The 6,278-nt window shown below is 43.8% G+C and overlaps 1 protein-coding gene across 1 annotated transcript in view; it reads left to right on the plus strand.

Annotated features, from left to right (window-relative positions):
- LOC146621128 (uncharacterized) overlaps window positions 1-6,278 on the plus strand; it is a 34,483-nt gene that overhangs the window by 19,806 nt on the left and 8,399 nt on the right. The window lies entirely within an intron of this gene.

Genomic DNA, 6,278 nt, shown 5'->3' on the forward strand with positions numbered 1-6,278 from the left:
GTGAGGCTTCTTTGATCAGAATTTCTTGTGGGATTTCATAATCATAGAAACATGATTTCATGGTGGACGTTAAGGGGAATGAAGAAAATCACTTCTCCTTAGGTGAGCTGTGGGACAAAAGAGGCTTCTAAACTTAGCCAACACACACAAACATGCTCATTAATAAGCAGGACTGTTTAAGTACCCGGTGGTCACTACTGCTAATGTAAAATGCAAAAAGGAAGAGAAACAATTTATTCTAATTTGACCTTATACAATAGACGCATGGATGTCATTTGTAGAAGTACGCGGTGATCATACATGACTATGCAAAACTGTCTTTTGTTCATGCAAACGTCTTTAATCAGTTTTCCCACAAATACTAAAATGCTCACTTATGGCATAATTTACAGTACAGGTGATGATCTCACTAGTATCAAGACAGCTTACGAAAAAACGTCAAACACACTGGTGTGTTTCCGGCTTGTGTTGTATTGGAGTTGGTGTGTAGTGAACCTTAAAAATTATCTGTCAAAGTATTTATATTCAGACTTAAGCTGTCTTTATTTGTAGAATTGCATAGCCAATGTACAGTACAGTCGATGATTTAATATTATTAACAGCTCATATGTTTGTGGAGACAAATCGTTTAAGGATCACAAATGACCCCAGTATCTATCACAGGCGCTGTTCTGTTCCATGTCCAATAAAACTGATTCGATGCGTAATTATGATTATGCAATATACTGGAGACTCAAAGGCTACCTGATATTGGTCTTTGAGAATTGTTTTATTTTAACAAATCAGTAGCTGAAATATTGATACACAAAAAGTCACTCCCTCACCTGCTAAATGCCTACATTAACCAGATGCTATAATCTAAACAGCTCTCTTATTTCTGAGCCGTACTTGACCTTGCAGTGACGTGAAAAACAAAACCATGGAAATGATCTATAAATATATACAGATTGGATGGGTGATAACATCTGGGGATGCAATAGCTTGTTCTTTTTTAAAATCATGGCTGTTTTTACCCTAAGTAAGCCATAAGTTTTTTACTTATCTTTCTTTTTTTTCTCTTTTCCCTCCACTTTGTTTCTGTTTTTTCTGGCTCGCTATGCTGCATGTCCCAGCTGGCAGTGAGGGGGTTTTGTCGAGGCGAGTCTGGTTTGGGTGTGTTATAAACTGAAGTTAATGTGGCATTAAGTTATGAAAACTAAATTATGAATAGGGTGCAGGTGTTTCCATTGTTAATTTCTACCAAAAAACAAATAACTGAATTAAGTTTTGACAGAAGAGCATTGTGTTTGTGTGTGTGTGTGTGTGTGTGTGTGTGTGTGTGTGTGTGTGTGTGTGTGTGTGTGTGTGTGTGTGTGTATGTGTGTGTATGTGTGAGTCCAAGTGCATAAGATTAGAAACAGTAGTGTCAAATTCTAAACAAAGAAGTTAGTTAGACTCAAGACATTTTGAATTAAGACACAAATTGGAGCATTGTAGAGAGCAGAGAACCTGGATGCTCTGATGCATACTCAACTGAGTGGGGACATCTCACAAAGGCACATCTTTTCCAATCCTGATATTTATAAAATGTGCATTTGGTTCATCAAACATACAATAAGTATCTGCTGGTTAAATGATAATGTATCAGTCCTGTTTCTGGGTCTCCTTTCTACTGTGGGTCTACTGTTACAAATGACACTGTCACCTTTTTAACACGTTGTAATGTTTTTGTTATATTTAATAGAAACAAGCCCCCCAAAAGTCATTAGGGATCATGGTCAGCCAGCCGACTATACATATCTTTAAGTTTTTAAAAACTGCAGTCCATGGGCTCGAATATCAAATATTTGAATCTCTCTGGCTGAATAAAAGTTCAGTGTTGACATTTTAGGAATTAGTCAAAACCAGGCACCAATGTGTTATGACTAACCTTGTGTTGTGAATGGGCCCATTTTTAACTCTTTTTTTTCAGGATCTTCTTCCTCCTGTATGCTAGCTACCAGGCAATTTATGATATGTCAGCTAGCCCATCTTCACTGACCCTCCAACCACCATTGCTATTTAGTCTACTTTCAAAGGTACACCAGAGCACTGTGTTTTAGTTTTTTAGAAGTACTTCAGTCAAAACATGGTATCTGATCTTTAGGTGAAAACTGGATTCCTAACTTCCCGGCAACTTCTAACTCTGCTAAACTTTGTGAACCTCTTGATATCTGAACGTTAAACCTTATTGTAACAGCTGGGGAAGCTGAAAGAGTTTGTCCTGTTTTTCTTTCTTTCAGTGGTCCTGAGTTCGATTTTTAGACTTTAGATCTCGGGATGGCTAGTGATGTCATACTTAACAAGTAGATACATTTATTCGGTCACATTATGCCTTTGTTATTTAAGGCCAAATGTTTTTTTTAAGGTGGAACAGGAGATTAGGTCTCAAAAAAACATTAGGCTTGTAAATAAGGAATAATTGAAGATGTTTGGGTCAAGGTATCTTGAAGCACTTCAAATCACACATGTTGTCTGTCATAATAACTGACAACCCAAATATTATAGCAATCTTGTCAATTCACAGTTTTATTGGTGTTATTCTTCGTGAACAACTTGCATTTTTTTAAGAAGAATAAATGTTTGCAATACTAATAATTCGGCCACAAGCGCTGGCCAACACTAACTTCTATTATAAGTAACCCATCAGTCAAGTGGGACAAACTTTAACTGGGGAAACTTGAGTTGCCCCGAATCCACCTACTGCCTATTACTCTGAGCAACTCCTTAGTTGGAAAGAGACTATGAAGCACTCTGGTTCCAGAGCAGAGAGACAGTTTGTGTGGAGTTTGAGCCCAATTACAGCTAAAAAGTCTCTCAACCTGTCACATCACCTTGGGCTACTTTCCCTCCCTGGCAGGTTATATCGTTATACCTATAGTAAGTTTTCAATGCCAAGGTCATCAGTGTCACAAGTCCCAAAAAGACTGTTTCAACATCCCACTTTATGAAATTTTCCCATGGAAATAACTAGGCCAAGACACGTTATTCTGAATAGAGAGGTTGACTATTAAGGCAGTACTTTGAGCTCATATAGAACGTTTTGGAGTTTTTGAAGCTTTGCATTTATATTGTTTTGCTAGAGTATGTTATTATCTGAATCTGGGTACAAATTTAAAGCTTTCTGATAACCAATGAAGGTCATTGCATTGTTAGCAAGTCAAATGCCATGTGGTTGAAACACTGTGGGATGGATGTTAGATTGGAACATAACACAGTATGGTATGGGCTTCAAGAGCTTACAGTTACAAAGATTAAAAAGGAAGGTTTTGTCCTAACATATGACCATTATGAAATCCGAATGATGTAAAATGACATGAACATGCTCACATATGAGTTATAGAAATGGTCTGAATAGAATTAGAGGTGATTTCTAAACATTTTAATAAGATACAGATAGTTTCATTTTTCCTAAAACTGTTATTTCAGTTTAATTGAATTCAATCTTATTTAAATAGCACCAGATGTCACCTGAAGATCCTGCAATAATAGAGAGACAACCAAAACAATCACAGGGCATCCTGTTAGCAAGCACTTGGCGACACTGGGAAGGAAAAACCCTTGCATTTTCCCAGTGCATTTTTAACACTTTTAAGTCTCTTAAAATTACAAGCATGGTAATACCTATTTTGCTTTATATTATTCAGCACTACAAGGGCATTTGCTTTGAGTGTGAGTTGTTTTGATGAACACTTTCGTCCTGTACTTGATTAAATGCAGACTGTCTGTAATGTTTTGCACTTGCACATTCATAAGAGAATACTGGGCTGTGCTACTGAGAAGTGTTCCCGTAGACCTTGATTTGTTTCCATGATTTTCCCAGTGCGGCTGGCAGCACTGTGGACTACTTCTCTGGTCTCTGTGCCAACTCTGTGTGTAGTTGGCAGTGGCAGCCAGAGTGATATGGATTATGGACTGTACTGACATGTATTACAGGGCGCACTGAATTCTCTGCTCAGTGTCAGTGTCAGTGTTGTCACTTGGATAAATCTGTGGTTTCCTGTTGGAGGCTGACAGACCAGGCCCTCCATCAACAAGCCTAGATTTACTCTCCATGGAAATTATACCGAGGTCCTGGCCACATACAAATGCTTGTATGCACACACAGACATGAGTTAAGTCCATGTTTAACAAAGTAAAATATAGTTCTTTGTTTTGTTTTTTGTCCATTCTCCAGTAAACATGAAATGCAGGCACAGTTTTTTTCTTTCTCTTGAAACTAAAGGCTTTAATTCATTTTGCTGTTTTGAACTTATTGTGAAGACAATGTGCAACACAGAGTGATACAGTGTATGTCTTGTAAGTTTTGCTGTCAATATACATCCATCCATCCATCCATCCATCGTCATCCGCTTTGTCCGGGGTTGGGTCGCGGGGGCAGCAGCCTAAGCAAAGAGGCCCAGACCTCCCTCTCCCCAGCCACCTCCTCCAGCTTGTCCGGGGGAATACCAAGGCGTTCCCAGGCCAGCCGAGAGATATAATCTCTCCAGCGTGTCCTGGGTCTGCCCCGGGGCCTCCTCCCGGTGGGACATGCCTGGAACACCTCACCCAGGAGGCGCCCAGGGGGCATCCTTGTCAGATGCCCGAACCACCTCAGCTGGCTCCTTTCGATGTGGAGCAGCAGCTGCTCTACTCTGAGCCCCTCCCGGATGGCCGAACTTCTCACCCTATCTCTAAGGGAGAGGCCAGCCACCCTTCGGAGGAAGCTCATTTCTGCCGCTTGTATCCGCGATCTCGTTCTTTCGGTCACTACCCACAGCTCGTGGCCATAGGTGAGGGTAGGGACGTAGATCGACCGGTAAATTGAGAGCTTCGCTTTTACACTCAGCTCCCTCTTCACCACGACGGACCGGTGCAACGTCCGCATTACTGCAGCTGCAGCCCCAATCCGTCTGTCGATCTCCGGCTCCCTTCTCCCATCACTCGCGAACAAGACCCCGAGATACTTGAACTCCTCCACTTGGGGCAGGAACTCATCCCCGACCCGGAGTGGGCACTCCACCCTTTTCCGGCTGAGAACCATGGCCTCAGATTTGGAGGTGCTGATCCTCATTCCCGCTGCTTCACACTCGACTGCGAACCGTTCCAGTGCGAGCTGGAGGCCTTCACCCGATGAAGCCAACAGAACCACATCATCTGCAAAAATCAGAAATGAGATTCTGAGGCCACCAAAGCGAAAGCCCTCCGCCACTTGGCTGCACCTAGAAATCCTGTCCATAAAAATTATGAACAGAACCGGAGACAAAGGGCAGCCCTGGCGAAGCCCATCACCCACCGGGAACGAGTCCGACTTATTGCCGGCAATGCGAACCAAGCTCTTGCAACGGTTGTATAGGGATCGAATGGCCCGTAGCAATGGGCCAGACACCCCATATTCCCGCAACACCTCCCACAGGACACCCCGAGGGACACGGTCGAATGCCATCTCCAAGTCCACAAAACACATGTAGAATGGTTGGGCAAACTCCCATGCACCCTCAAGTATCCTGGAGAGGATAAAGAGCTGGTCCAGTGTTCCGCGACCAGGACGAAAACCGCATTGTTCCTCCTGTATCCGAGGTTCGACTAACGGACGAACTCTCCTTTCCAGCACCCTGGCATAGACTTTCCCAGGGAGGCTGAGGAGTGTGATCCCCCTGTAGTTGGAACACACCCTCCGGTCCCCTTTCTTAAAGATGGGGACCACCACCCCGGTCTGCCAGTCCACAGGTACTGCCCCTGATCTCCACGCAACATTGCAGAGGCGTGTCAACCAGGACAGCCCTACAACGTCCAGAGCCTTCAGGAACTCGGGGCGGACCTCATCAACACCAGGGGCTCTGCCACCAAGGAGTTGTTTAACTGCCTCAGTGACCTCGCCCCCGGAAATTGGCGGGTCATTCCCCTCATCCCCAGACTCTGCTTCCTCCTCGGAAGATGTGTCAGTGGGATTAAGGAGGTCCTTGAAGTATTCCTTCCACCGCCTGACAATTTTGTCAGTCGACGTCAGCAGCGCTCCGCCAGCACTATACACAGTGCAGGTAGAGCACCGCTTTCCCCTCCTGAGACGTCTGACGGTTTGCCAGAATCTCTTCGAGGCAGTCCGAAAGTCTTTTTCCATGGCCTCTCCAAACTCCTCCCACACCCGAGTTTTTGCTTCAGCCACTGCCCGAGCTGCATTCCGCTTGGCCTGTCGATACCTGTCGGCTGCCTCCGGAGTCCCACAGGCTAACCAAGCCCGATAGGACTCCTTCTTCAGCCTGGTGGCTCCCTTCACCTCT

The sequence above is a fragment of the Diplotaxodon limnothrissa genome, linkage group LG12 (genome assembly GCF_057381915.1).
Source record: "Diplotaxodon limnothrissa isolate DT_005_m linkage group LG12, D_limnothrissa_male_GT1.1, whole genome shotgun sequence".
Taxonomy (NCBI): domain Eukaryota; kingdom Metazoa; phylum Chordata; class Actinopteri; order Cichliformes; family Cichlidae; genus Diplotaxodon; species Diplotaxodon limnothrissa.